Here is a 14,303-nt window from a genome sequence, read left to right as displayed (position 1 = left end):
TGACGTTTACTTTTCTATGACAAAACCCGTGATGCTTTCCACAGAAAATGAAGACACAGCCCGATCTAAGTATGTATCATCCTTTATAGGTACGTTTTTTGTAAATATATGACAATATGTGTCAATTATTCATACAGCAGCATCGATCTTGACATTTGCGATAGCATTGCAGGTGCAGTCTAATCCAAACGGTACCTTAACACCGAAATACTCTAACAAGAATGAAAACTGTAGGTACTCGGCGTGACACTTTTTAAATCGTAATGGCTCCTCTACACGATGGGCCAGCGCCGGCCACTCCAAGGGACGCAGCCATGCGGTAGAATGAGATAGCAATATCACTTGCTCCCTCTAACGCATAAATGCGTCCCTTGGAGTGGCCGGCGCTGGCCCGTCGTGTAGAGGAGCCATAAGGTAATTTCATCCAAACGATATACCGGGTGTGGCCTGTAACATGAGCAAATAATTAAAACATAGATTATACTCCTCAAACGGTGACACATTTGTTCAACAACTTTTAAATATTATGAAGTATTTAGACTCGCTATTTTTCATACAAAATAAATATTATCTTCAATGGACGCCATCGCCACGCCATATCATTGTGATTGACGTTGCTTGTCAAGCCTTAAATAAAACAAAATTCGCAATACATTGCGTCTTGGAATAAACTTTAAAGTGTATTAAAAATCAAAAGACAAGCTATTTTTAAAAGTCGCTGAACAAATGTTGGTCAGTACGAGGAGTACAGCCTACAGTTAAATTTTTTGCTCATATTACAGGCCACACCCGGTAGAATGCAGAGGTCGCGATATCGCAATATCCGCGCCAGCCCGACTGACAGCGAATGAAATTAACGCTTTTTAATATTCCGGTCGGAGATGAAATTGAAATTTTAGGATCAAAACTCGTCTAGACGCCGCCCCGGTTATCTAAGAGTGACATTCCATTTCCAACTGCAGCTGCAATACTGTTCATTTTACTATGGAAATTGACAGTGACAGCGACGCGTTTCCATAGTAAAATGAACAGTATTGCAGCTGCAGTTGGAAATGGAATGACACTTTAAGGCTTTAAGGCTTTCCAGAAAAAATGTTTACTTTGTCGGAGGCGTGACGCGTATGGAAAATTGCTTTATAACCTGCAGGAATCTGTATTATTATTATTATACCGTTGAGTTTAAAGCTAAGTTATCCGTTATCATGCCAAATATCGGCTGCTTAGTTTTTTAATAAAAAAAAATAACTTGCATTGAACAATTTTACGGTTTAGACTCACTTGTTTATAGTCACTCGCGCGACATGTTTCGGAGAGCCTAGGTCTCCTTACCTTCCTCCTCCTACTCCTCTCTCCCTCCTCCTCCCCTTATGTTAGTATGTCTCACAACAGTTTAAATTCGATTAATAACTTGCATGTTTGGTAATAAAATATACTTACCTGTGATTAATGTTGGTTAGTTTATATAAATAAATGATAACTGGGTTCTCTTATTTATCGCCGAAAATGGTATAGCCGATTATCACTTCCCAACTCACGTTTGGCGGAATTTTATTTCGCCGAATTTTCATTTCCCAACTTATCAAATGGTTTTTTTTAATTTGCCAACCGTACAGTTACCAACTAAACGTTTGGTCTGTGTTTTATAATGCCAATTTTCAAAATGCCAACTTTCATGTCGTAGAATGTTTTAGTTGGCATAATATACACCTAGTTGTTTATTGTCTACAAATTGTTTCATTTGGTCAGACTGTGCCAAAGGGGGGTCGTTTTGTAGGAAAAACTTTTCTCTAAAATCAAAAACGGCCGAGATATTTGTGACTAGGGAATGCAAATCGGTTATTTTTTGTATGGAAATAACCGCGGTTTCGGTTAATAACCGATTATTTCCTTACAAAAAATAACCGAAAATAACCGATTTGCATTCCCTATATTTGACACGAAAGTTGGGATATTTGACCCGAAAGTTGCTGTGTAATTTTACGTTTTTTAGGTTATTGAAAAGGAAATAACCTCGAAGCCTTAGTTTTCTAACCTAACCATATCTAAGTCGGCTCTGCCCAGGAAGGTCTTGCTCGCTCGCTTCGCTGGCTCGCTGCCACTGGCTTCCAATATTAAAATATACATTATAAAAAGTCGAACAACTCGGCCATTTTTGATTTTTTGGTATGTATCTTTTTCTTATTTGTAACTTGCCTAATGTATGAAAAGCGAACTGTAGCTTCAACGAAACGTTATTCGTCCAAGAGTTGTTCGACCAAGTGAAAGATTTGACAAATGATAAGTCTCCCAAAAGTTTAGAGGCGTGACAATAATTCTACCAATTGAAACGTTGTCATACAAAAATTTGCTAATCGTTAGTTGTCAAAGTGAAACGTCGGCGAAATGTTGGTTGGCAAATGAAATTCCGCCAAAAATAGTTCTGCGAAAAGGCAGAACACCATTACATACTAGTATACTTTCTATAAATAACTATTAATCTACTCTTATTTATTTAAGTACCTAGTTTAATATCAAAGAACACGAAACTAATAGAGCTTGTAAAATTGTAGTTATACTAGTTAATCTAAAAAGGGTTTAAATTCCATTGTTTTCCAAAATAACTGTAACCTTTTCACACTAAGACCATATTAATAATAACACGCCGACGTGGCATTCTTTGTTTGCATGTTAGTGACCCGTTATGAGGAAACTGTGAACTGCAGGTATTCGACTTGTGTGGTTCGTGACATTTGCTATGTCACGAATTTAAGTGAAACCACAGAATAAATAATAGTACTAGGTACAGAAGACTCACTCCCTAACAAAACGCGTCTGTTACGATTAGCACAGATATGGCCGCTAGGTGGCGATAGCGCACGCGCGGCTTATGGCAAACCCCAAAATTGGGGCCGAACGGATCTATGTACTTTAAGCTACCTGTAGCAAAGCGACGAAATCGCGGAGTGAGCCACGCCTGTTGAAACATGACCAAGTTATTGACGAACTGTAAAATGTAACAACAATTAAAATAGATGTTTTATCAAATTTCACTGTAAACATTAATTAATGTTTATATGTCATGGACCCGGGAGGTGCCAGGGACTCTTATTTAAATAGATATTTTGTTAAAAAATGGTACAATAAACTGTTAACCCCGTTTTTGGACTAATTTCATTGCCTTAAAATAAATAATACTAGGGATGTTGACTGTATTTAAAATAAAATATTTCACGCCATGCATGAAATAAAACACCGAAACATTAATAGAGAAACGCAGACAGCATTAGGTACAATTACTTTTTTGGATTTCTCTTGCCTCTTCCTCTAAACAAACTGTGTGTGTATGTATATTGTGTAATCCCTCACGTAAAATATTCTGATACTCCACAACCGTACCGTAGTTCTATGTATACTAGAACATAGGCTATAAAACGCCCCCTCTACCACAAATAAGAGGGAGTGTTGCAGTGTCATGTAATAAATAAACACATAAATATGCCATTAGTTGGTGCACCTGTATCTTCCCTAAGACTTCGGGGCCACAGTCACACCGTATCAAAGACAATTCCATATGTGCAGCCATCTATTCAGGCTAATCTATAAAGGTGACAGTCCATTTCCAACGACAGCTGCATTACTGTTCATTTTACTATGGAAATTGACAATGACAGCGACGCGTTCGGTACCGGTAGTGCAGCTGCGGTTAGAAATGGAATGTTACCATAACTCTGCGCAGTGTTTGATATCACAGGGCGTGTGTGCAAATTGCGTGCAGAATGAAATCGATTATATTCATTCTGTGATGATTAATTAACTTTGTATGTCGTAATGCTATGGCAACATATTTTTTTTATTGAAACTAAAAAAAACGCTTTTCTGCTGCTCCTACTGAAAGTGCCATTTCGTTAGGTTAAGGACCTCTACCCCATTGTTACATAGACATAGAACATTTTTATTTAACATCAAATGAAATGGCAGAGTTAACAGATAGTGTAACACATTTTTTTTACAGATAAACCTTAAATTTAGACTTAAAAACTAAGAAATTGAGTTGCATATCTAAGGGAGAAATATACATGGTTTTAAATAGGAGCTTGCTTCAGTTAATGTTGCAGTTTATTTACTACAACGCTGGTGTTCAGGCAGACCCTTGATATTTAAGTATCTCTTACTTGCTGTTAGTCGGAAACTAAATGGCTTAGAACCTATTTAGTTACCTCTCGAATATTGCTACTCGAAGGTAACATTAGGTACCTTCGAGTCTCCGTTAAGGAAATGACACACACATTGATGCGTATACAGACATATCGTGTGCTCATACACACTATACCGGTTTCCGTATTACTCTTGCCCGTCCTGAGGGCCTACCGCGAAAACCGAAATTCGCAAATTGCGGGGATCTTTCTCTTTTACTCCAATGAAGGCGTAAATAGAGTGACAGGGAAAGATGCCCGCAATTTGCGAACTTCGATTTTCGCGGTTATAGTCCCGTGCCCTAGCCCTAAAAATATTTACGAGCAATTCACGTATTTCAAACACACTCAAATTTTCCCCTTCCATTTGTATTCATACGTTTGTTATGGAATATTTTAACCAGATTCCCAAATCGATTGTCGTTATTATCTCATCTTATGGGCAACCTTTCAAATGGGTATCTCAGAGTTACCATAAGACTAAATATTTATAGATACGGGCTGCAGAGAGGAGATGGCCAGTAAAAATCGACATGCAATTCCCTATTTCGTTTTCAATACATCCGCATCGTACAGTCAGTAGCAATAGTTGCTAAGCGGGCGAGGTGTTCAAAATGATCTTGACGCAACTTTATTATTAAGAGAATAAGACGTCAAGGTAATTTTGAACACCTCGCCCGCTTAGCACCTTCTGCTGCAGACTGTACACCCTAAGTCAAGTATACACGCTCGTAGGGGCCTTGTCAGTTGAAAATAAAATATTTATTATCTCCAAAAGGGAGTTACTTAACCAGTGTCTTTGAGAAAGTAACTTAAAGGTCGGGAATCCAACCTTGAAATTAAAAATGTTTAAAAAATACAAGGTGTAAGGTAAAGTGGGTTAAGACGGACATAGTTTATTTTGTTCGGCGCAAGACAAACAGTATGAGGATTCCATACAAGTGTTTATCTTACCCCGGTGATAGTCTCACCTTACCTTTATACATATACCGGGTGTGGCCTGTAACACGAGCAAATAATTAAAACATAGATTGTACTCCTCAAACGGTGACACTTTTGTTCAACAACTTTTAAAAATTATAAAATATTTGGACTCCCTATTTTCCATACAAAATAAATATTATCTTCAATGGACGCCATCGCCACGCCATCACCATATCGTTGTGATTGACGTTGCTTGTCAAGCCTAAAACATATTTAACAAAATTCGCAATACATTGCGTCTTTGAATAACCTTTAAAGTGTAAAATCAAACTACAAGTTATTTTTAAAAGTCACTGAACAAATGTTGATCAGTATAAGGAGTACAGTAGGGCTAATATGGTCGGCTCTTTATCATTTGTCACCAAACTTGTCACGTTCTAACAAATATGTAAGTGCGAATGTGACACATATCATGACAGGTGATAAAAATGCGACCTTGATACCGTTGCAGCTTGACAGTTAATTTTTTTGCTCATATTACAGGCCACACCCGGTATTATGTTTGAAAATATCGATACGGTGTGACAGAGGCTCCCATACCCTCGGTCGCTGCACTAAAACTTGGTCAATAAATACGTTGTTCCGATTCGCAGCTCTATTATTTAGCTAGACACAGCGGTATTATACGAGTAGTAAATTTTAGGCAGGTACGAAATTATGTCCTAACGTGCCTTGTTAAAAAATAGTACTCTATAAAAATTGTTAATTTAATTTGCAATATGCTTTGCAGACCAACTCGAACATACACTCGCGAATCTAGATGATAACCTATTACCGTCGCCTAAGGACATCTGCAACACCAGAGGGGTTGTAAGTGAGTTACCGGCATTTAAGATGGTAGTACGCTCTTGTCTTGAAGGTTTGAAGATGGTATCGGTCCGGAAATACCGCAGGCGACAATTCGTTTCACAGTTTGGCTGTGCAAGGCAGGAAGTTTATGGAAAAACGCACCGTTGTTCGAACTACAAAAAAAAACGATGGTGTGTCCTCAAAAGTCCACTCGTTTCTCAAAAACGCAACAACAAAAGTAAACGTCGAACACAGATCTAACTAACAAACACCGTCCAAGTGCGAGTGAGACTCGCGCACTAAGGGTTCCGTACCATTACGCAAAAAACGGCAAAAAAATCAGGTTTGTTATGTGGGAGCCCAACTTAAATATTTATTGTTATAGCGTGTACAGTATTTGTTGTTATAGCGGCAACAGAGATACATCATCTCATTTATTTATTCGTGATAAACTATAACATACACAAGTAAAGAAACGACAAAGAAAGTTAAACATAAATAAACAGTTTACCACGACATGGTCCCGCCTCAGCATAAATGCTAACCTAAAAGTCAGCGCTGATCTTCCGGTGAGACCATTTTGTGGGTCACGAACGCAGCTGTACATCATCACGGTTCATGAGATACAGCCTGATGACAGACAGCCGGCCGGACAGACAGACAGACGGACAGTGGAGACTTAGTAGTCCCGTTTTTACCCTTACGTACGAAACCCTAAAAAGTGCATTTTTTTACAACTCCAATAAAATACGCACGCTGTTCCACGGAATTCGTTTTAGTGCACTCCGTGTCCATGTCGAGTATCTAGTGCCTACGGGAATTTAATAAAATCCATGTCATATTTATTGTAGAATCCGATACAATATAATATAAAATCTAATAGCTTTAAAAATAAACGCAATGAATTTTCGAATACAATTGTTATTTGTATTCGAAATTAAAGGTGTCTAAACTATTAAATTTATTTTTAATTTCATTTATATTTTGTACTTACCTACAATCGGAAAAATTAACTTTACTGCAGATGATTTCAATCAAGTACCTAGGTACGAAAAATTTCTATTATGTCTCTCTCTTTTTATTATGTCTGTCCAGAAGTATTGAAATAATAAATATCTACATAATGGTATATGATTTTAAACGCGCTTCACCAAACATAATTATGCTATCGATTGATCGTCACAACATTAGAACATTTGTTTAATTAATATTTTCACCAGCTCATTAAAATTGCGAGAACAACTTATTTGCACATTGTTTAATATTCATGACATCAGTGTACAGTTTGATATGATTAATTATGTATATCTAGGTACTTTAATAGCCATTAAGTATAGTTGAAATGCGGTTTATACGATTTCACATTTTATGTGTTTTTTTTTTCAGTCGTAACCTTGGGCCAAAAATGTTCCATTTAATCGTATCTAAAAATCAAAATAGTAGTAAATGTGCAAGTCAGACGTTACAAGAATTAAAATCCAAGTAACTTAGGACTTCGCTTATGTTTAGGTTTGAAGTACCTACACAACAAAAGTTTAACCTTTGATTTTGACACAAACAGGCAAGGTAGTGCGGCTGCCCTAAGCAGAAAACAAGTATCTCGAAAATTTTCAAAAACGGTTTTTTTGGATTTTCGGAATCTACAATTTCAGGCGCATCTTTCACCAAAAAAATAATTGTAAAATAATGCGTAGTTTTTAAAATATTCATGGTTTTAAAATCCAAGTATCTTTTTTTGACCCTGTATTCTACGCTAAATTCAAGTATGTGTTCCATTTCTACGCTAAATTCAAGTAACTACTTAAATAGAGATACTTGTAATTCATATAGATGACCGAGATACTTAAGTTTAGCGTAGATGTTTGTAGCTGCGAATTAGTTTATTACAATGGTAAAACAAGTATCTCCCAACAGAATCTGCAATTTAGGTTAGAAATTAGTTACACAGTTATACAGAAGGTACCTTGTTTAAATATATACATAGAAAACAAGTTTGCTTACCAATATTCGTGTCAAAGGCTAACACGTGAAGAGTCTGTCAGATTTAAGTATAATGAAAAAGTGTTGTTAAAACAATTAAAATGATCTGTATTGTCTACAGTAATGAAAACAGAACACTGGAATGCATGAGATATACGCCTACGCCAAAGAAAGAGGAAATCTAATCATGCCGTATCCGTGCCAAAGGTTTCGGGAAAAAATAGAAACAAACAATAACTGACTGGATTTAATTGACCAAAAGGGAAATATTTAATTTAGAAATAATGCCAACAATTGAATTTTTATAAAGACATATATTATGTGGTAAAGTGAATCATCTGAGGTCAATCTCGAGGAGTCTATAAGTACAGTTAGACCAAGAAAAGTCTGCAGAGATGTTGAGAGCACACTCAGTACCAGTGTTATTTATATCATAATTTCATAGAAGTTTGACGTTTAAAATAACACCTGCACTGCGTGTGCTGTCAAAATATCTGCAGACTTTTCTTGGCTTAACTCTAGCCACTAAAGAGAACCACCAATTACTTACCATATTAATTGGTAACATATTAGCAAAGAATCGATATTGCTTTATAAGAAATAGGTAAAACTGACTTGAAGGATTTAATTAGATTTTTACTTTGTTACATAAGTAACGTAAATAAAGTAACTATGTACCTATGTATTTATCTACGCAAGTATGTGTATCGTCGCCTAGTACTCATAGTACAAACTTTGCTCAATTTGGGGCTAGGTCAACCGGTGAAAGATTGTCCCCAAATATTGATTTTTATGGACTCACCAGCTCTCACCATGCCATGCACCAGCCTCATTTCTATCAAAGACGTCTGTCAAATAGGACTATAAAAAATGCAAGTGCAAGTCGAACTCGCCTACCTTACAAATTTAACTTATTTCCTTTTTTGTACTTTATAGCTTTCAGATTATTCCCTCTCCTGATAGTGTAAGACAATATTACTTGCCGAATTTCATAGTTGGTAGGTCTACGGGACTTCCCATTGACCTAGCTACCTACTACCTACCTACTTAGGTGTCCTTTAAATTTTGATTCCCTTGAGAGTGTCGAATACTTACGTATTTTTCTATTTTGGCATAAACGACCGTATCTTTTTTTACGTTAATTTAGAAGTTTGATACCACCCATCTACGAAGAAAAGGGTTTGTTGAAGGAATGGGACATTGTATCACAAAATAATCGCTGCCAATAAATAAAATCGATGAAATAGGTACCAATAACCATGTGTCAGAAGGTCCGAGAATGGCAACATCAATTACTAATAAAAAAAAAAGTTTATTTTCCAAGAGAAAAAGAGTTTTAAAATATATAAAAAAAAATTTTTTTTCAAGCGTTTTATTATCTAACATAAATTTTGAAGTCGAGAAACCTGAAAGAAATAAAAATGGGTTTTCGGTAGCTTATGTCATTAGCTTTTATTTGATACCATTTCCTTCGGAATTGCATGAAAATTTGAAAAGTTATTGAGCGGGGAGCCAAATATGTTTAGTATTTAAGAAGCTAAAGTGCTTGCTATTTCAAAGCTAAACACAAGATACTTGAATATGTGTAGAATGGTTCTGAGATTTTCGGGCAGTGAACTACACAGAAAACATTTTATGCCTGTACAAAGTTTAATATACAAGAATATCAAAAAATAAAGTCTTTATAAGCTTAATTTTATCGCCCTTAACATAATGGTATAAAAATATGTTACATTTTAGACCAAATACCTAACAAAACCGACAAATTACGTTTTTTTGCTCTACTCAAAAATTTGTCAAAACTGGGTTACTTGTTTTTTGCTTAGGGCAGCCGAGTGAGTCGTAATTATACTTGAGTGCCTAGCCAAGATGACAATAGTACATCGACAAACGCTAAGAGGTAAAAACCCATGCGACGGCTATATCTTGCGTCGCATATTTCGTGCGGCGCGCCAATTGCGTTTCGTTCTAATTTCATTGCTCTACGCCCTCTTCATTAAAAATGTACTAATGTATACTAGTGTACCTAAACAATATACTTAATACAATGACTACATTACATACATTACTGTATAGTGTATACAGAATTGAGAGATGGTATCTACAGTCCACTGACTACACCAGTATTAGTAGTCGTAAATACAAATTTACGAGCGGCAATAACCCGTAAATATGCGGCGAACGAAACTTGTTCACTTAACAGGGTTCTCGTGGAATTGTATCGTTCTCGCAGTATAAGGAGAGGCGAAAAGAATGAATGAATAATAAAAAAAGTCGAATATTATGATACAGTACGGCGGTCGTTACACCCGATATTGTGCGCGCGAGCTGAAAGCGAGCCAATAAAGAAAGCCGTTGTGTGTAATGACCAATGCACAGGTGTTTCATACCAGAGATGGGCATTAATCGATTAACTTTTTAGTTAACTAATCAATCGATTAAAAATATCAATCGTCATTTTTTAATCGCGATTAATTTAGTTGCGATTAAATTAGTTGTGAGAATGTACAACTAACAACTAAATTAGTTTTAGTTTCAATCGACTAAATTTCACGGTTAAATCTATATTAAAACTTTGTCACTACCCTTGCCATCTTCAGCATCTGTCGAGAGAGTTTTTTCATATGCCACAATGATGAATCTCCCTAAATAAAATAGGCTCTCAGATCATCTATTTGAAGAAAGAGTAGTATTGAAAACGAACTTAAAAAAGTAAACATATTCTATAGATTATTTTACTCGTGTTGTATTTGTTGTGAGTACTCTAATTTTTAAGTACATTTATATGATTATATTTATGAGCAAATTTTGATTATGTAGTTTATTATATGCAGAGCTTGATATATTGTATTGAATGTTATACTTTATATATAATGGGTAAAGAAAGTACATAGTAAAAAAATATTTACCAATGATTATATCCTTTATTTTTAAACCTATCACAATATTGGAAATGTGTCTGTTTTATTAATTATAAACATTTTTTTTATATTACTCACTGATTAAATTTATATTACTTATATTACTCACTGATTAAATAATAAGTAAATGTCACAAATGCAAAACATACTTCGCAAATTTTAATTGAGCATGCATAATGTTATGATGTATGTACAAACATGTTGATTATTTATAAGCTTTTTTGATTTTTTGATACTTTTTGCTTTGAATGTTTCATATACAAAGTTTGATTTATTATAACTGTGTTTTTTAATGTTTTATATCATAACATATGAGTAGTGTGTTTATGCCGCTCCGAGATCAGAACTTTTCCGCCAGAGGGCGACAGTATGTATGCGTAAGGTAGTGACAATTTAGTTCACCCTACTCCCCGCTAGATGGCGCCACTGTCTATGCGCAACGTTAGTTCCAAAGGTCGCCGCTAGATGGCGCCACTGGTTAGTTCACCCTACTCCCCGCTAGAGGCGCCACTGTCTATGCGCAACGTTAGTTCCAAAGGTCTCCGCTATATGGCGCCACTGGTTAGTTCACCCTACTCCCCGCTAGAGGCGCCACTGTCTATGCGCAACGTTAGTTCCGAAAATATCCGCCAGCCCCGCCGGAGGGCGACAGTATGTATGCGCCGCTGGTTAGTTCACTCTACTCCCCGCTAGAGGCGACAGTATGTATGCGCAACGTTAGTTCTAAAAATCCCCACCAGCCCTGCGTGGGGGCGACAGTATGTATGCGCAACGTTAGTTCCAAAAATATCCGCCAGCCCTGCCTGGGGGCGACAGTATGTATGCGCAACGTTAGTTCTAAAAATCCCCACCAGCCCTGCCTGGGGGCGACGGTATGTATGCGCAACGTTAGTTCTAAAAATCCCCACCAGCCCTGCCTGAGGGCGACAGTATGTATGCGCAACGTTAGTTCCAAAAATCCCCACCAGCCCTGCCTGGGGGCGACAGTATGTATGCGCAACGTTAGTTCTAAAATTCTCCTGCCAGAGGGCGACAGTATGTATGCGCAACGTTAGTTTCAAAACCATCCGCTATGAAATGAATAGATGTCTCCACTTTGTATGTGAGTTGTTGAATCGCTTAAATGAATAGATATCCCTAGTGGCGCCTTCGTCGGTGGACACCGCTAGTTAGTTCCAAAAATCCCCGCCAGGCCCGCCAGAGGGCGACAGTATGTATGCGCAACGTTAGTTCCAAAAATCCCCGCTAGCCCCGCCTGAGGGCGACAGTATGTATGCGCAACGTTAGTTCTAAACTTTCCCCGCCAGAGGGCGACTGTATGTATGCGCAACGTTAGTTCTAAAACCATCCGCTATGATATGTATAGATGAGCAGCCGTCTGAGTATTTCTAAAAAAGTCCGCAGAGTCAGAGGGGGTTCATGGTAAGTTAATTAATCTTGGTCAAGCAAATCTAGTCAGTAGAAAAAGGCGGCAAATTTGAAAAATCGTTTGAATAGTTCGAAAATCGTGTGTCATTTATATCTTATCTGTGGAACTGTTTTGTTTACATTTCATCGCTGTTCGATGTACATTCCTGCCTTTTGTTCGTTTCCTAGGGTTACCATACTTTAGTTTGCTTTACATTGCTTCTGACATATCCGGCTTGACAGACTATCGATTCGCTTAACAATATAGATGTCGCTAGTGGCGCCTCGTCAGTGGACACCGCTAGTTAGTTCCAAAAACATCCGCTATGAAATTGCAAAAAGGCCCATCATGTTTGTTTTAAAATATGAGACATATATCGGCGTTTTTTGTTAATACCACGTCAGTGGCAAACAAGCAGACGACCCCGCCTGGCAGTAAGCAGTCACCGTAGCCTATGAACGCCTGCGAATTCTATAGTTTACACGGATGCACTTTTATTTGCGGTTGGTTTTGTCGCTTGTGCTTATCAAATGTATGGAGTTTGTAGTTTACCAACCGTAAAGGGGTTTTTCTTTTATTATACCACATTGGTGGCAAATAAGCATACAGTCCGTCTGATGGTAAGTTGTTACCGTAGCCTTTGGACGCCTGCAACTCCAGGGTGGATACAAGCGCGCTGCCGACTGCCCAAAGATTCAATAACTTTGTTTTAAAATATGAGGCTTATATCGGCGTTTTTTTTAATACCACGTCGGTGGCAAACAAGCAGACGACCCCACCTGACAGTAAGCAGTCACCGTAGCCCATGGACGCCTGCGAATTCAATAGTTTACACGGATGCACTTTTATTTGCGGTTGGTTTTGTCGCTTGTGCTTATCAAATGTATGGAGTTTGTAGTTTACCAACCGTAAAGGGGTTTTTCTTTTATTATACCACATTGGTGGCAAATAAGCATACAGTCCGTCTGATGGTAAGTTGTTACCGTAGCCTTTGGACGCCTGCAACTCCAGGGTGGATACAAGCGCGCTGCCGACTGCCCAAAGATTCAATAACTTTGTTTTAAAATATGAGGCTTATATCGGCGTTTTTTTTAATACCACGTCAGTGGCAAACAAGCAGACGACCTCGCCTGACAGTAAGCAGTCACCGTAGCCCATGGACGCCTGCGAATTCTATTGTTACCACGGATGCATTTTTATTTGCGGTTGGTTTTGTCGCTTGTGCTTATCAAATGTATGGAGTTTGTAGTTTACCGACCGCAAAAAGATCCAGATTTTTTTTTTTATATACTACGTCGGTGGCAAACAAGCATCCGGCTCACCTGATGGTAAGCAGCCACCGTAGCCTTTGGACGCTTGCAAGTTCAGACTTTTGAAACCTATACATCATCATCATCATCATCATCATTATTATCATTAGACCCTCAGGAAAACCTCGACAGGGGACACCTCCGGCCCCCCTGCTCATGTAGTATTTAGGGTTTCTAGCACACTTATTTACGGTTGATTTTGTCTCTTTTGGTTATCAAATGTAGTTTGTAGTTTGCAGACTGCAAAAAGGCCCACACTTTTTTTTTTTTAATAATACGTCGGTGGCAAACAAGCATCCGGCTCACATGATGGTAAGCAGTCAACGTAGCCTATGGATGCCTGCAACTTTAGAGTTGTTACATGCGCGTTGCCGACTGCAAAAAGGTTCAATAAGTTTTTTTCTTTTTTTATATACCGCGTCGGTGGCAAACAAGCACACGGCCCGTCTGGTAGTGAGCAGTCACCGTAGCCTATGGACGCCTGCAATTTCGAGATGTTACATGCGCGTTGCCGATCGTTGAGATGTAGACCGTGACGTTCGAAAACAAAAAGTCGTATGTGACTGTAAACTTCCATTCACCGTAGAATTTGACAGATAGAGAGAGTTTGAATTAAGTATTGTAACCTTAGTCAGATAATGAAGCTTATTTGAAAGATTATTAACTCTAAGTACTAGAAATAAAGTAGATTTTACTAATGCTGTAATTCTGTAATGCGACATGGTCATGAAACTCGTGC

The sequence above is a fragment of the Cydia fagiglandana genome, chromosome 15 (genome assembly GCF_963556715.1).
Source record: "Cydia fagiglandana chromosome 15, ilCydFagi1.1, whole genome shotgun sequence".
NCBI classification, from domain to species: domain Eukaryota; kingdom Metazoa; phylum Arthropoda; class Insecta; order Lepidoptera; family Tortricidae; genus Cydia; species Cydia fagiglandana.
Note: the sequence above shows the minus strand (reverse complement) of the source record.